This window comes from Branchiostoma belcheri, unplaced genomic scaffold (assembly GCF_001625305.1).
Source record: "Branchiostoma belcheri isolate BF01 breed outbred unplaced genomic scaffold, Haploidv18h27 scaffold3, whole genome shotgun sequence".
NCBI lineage: Eukaryota > Metazoa > Chordata > Leptocardii > Amphioxiformes > Branchiostomatidae > Branchiostoma > Branchiostoma belcheri.
The window spans coordinates 6,223,574-6,224,871 of record NW_017803909.1 but is presented as its reverse complement, the minus strand read 5'-3'; the positions used below and the strand labels follow the sequence as shown (position 1 = coordinate 6,224,871).

Genomic DNA, 1,298 nt, shown 5'->3' with positions numbered 1-1,298 from the left:
GCTGTGTAGCCAACTCACTTTGCCCCAAGGGGGAGAGAGAGGATGGGCTTAGGACACCACTTACCATGGTATTACTTACCCCTTGCATTGACGTATTAATGCTTAGAGCTGATTCATACGTAGGGGTACTGGTAGAAGTGGTTGTGGTGATGCTGGGCGGCCCCATGCTCAGGTTCAGGGGATCTGAATCGTACAACAAGAGCCATGCATGAATGTAAGACCTCAGGACACCTCGGCAATGGGCCTTCATCATAACGTAAAATATCGCTGTGGAGAGGGGGTTAGACTTGGGACAAAACTGCTGGTATACATGTTCACATACAGGTCATCAAAATGTCCAGCACAGTTTTGGTTTGCTAAGTAAAACCACAGTAATTTTTTTTGTTCATGTAGATGCAGTGGATATTGTTTAAAGAAGGTAGCTTTAAAATATCACCGTCTCCAAGATCCCTTGCACCTTACGCTAAGCCCACCGAAACTGTCATTTAATATCTTAATCACTTCAGAAATTAGATATCCTTTCCTATATTACAGGTTACTTGTACATGTATCATGGGTAGGAGTTACATATAATATTCCATGCAACTTTTGTCCTAAACAATACACGAACATCACGGGTAAACAAGGCAACGACATGGAACAGGTTATACTACAGTCAATGCCTTCTCATATCTCTAACATTAGAAATACTAGCATTGAACAAACCAACCTACATTTGAGGTGTCTGAACGAAGCAGCTCGAATGAGTTCACAACATACCACTTGCCCAAGGGCTAGGGGTAAAAGTGCGAGTTTAAACATTTGCAACAACACAGATGTCCACTCAACACATTCATGCACACATGACAGATGTTTTGTAATTGAAAAGTTTGATTGGCCTAATGCTGATATAGCTGAACAAAATGATTGCAGAAAGAGGATTTAGTACAAAAACAAAAATTTCTTTCGATTACAAAGCAAAAGCTTTGCAGTGGTTATGAATTCAGTTTCAATGAAGGCAGCTGCTTCAAGCGAAATCAAAAAGTACAGCCATTTGCACAAAATGGTCACATACCCACATCAGTCATACGAGAAACTGCTGGCCCATCGACCAAACCTTTGCCTTAGGCAGACTTCTTTGTAAAACTTCACTTTCCCTTCTGCAAAGACTCCAGGGTGCCTATCTCCAAAGCTAGCCTGGAATCATTTGGTTTGATGCTAAGTCAATGTCAAGCTCACACCATACAAAAAATGTTTGGTAAAGACTTTGGAAAGAGAATTAACATCAATGATGTTTCCAGGCTAGCTTAAAAGCTGAA

At 41.0% G+C, this 1,298-nt stretch overlaps 1 long non-coding RNA gene across 1 annotated transcript in view; it reads right to left on the bottom strand.

Moving 5' to 3' along the window:
• Positions 1-6: 6 nt before the first annotated feature.
• Positions 7-1,298, bottom strand: part of LOC109473578 — a 3,769-nt gene continuing 2,477 nt past the window's right edge. Inside the window, exon 3 of the long non-coding RNA XR_002140427.1 lies at positions 7-183. This is a non-coding gene — a long non-coding RNA (uncharacterized LOC109473578). The remainder of the gene's footprint in view (positions 184-1,298) is intronic.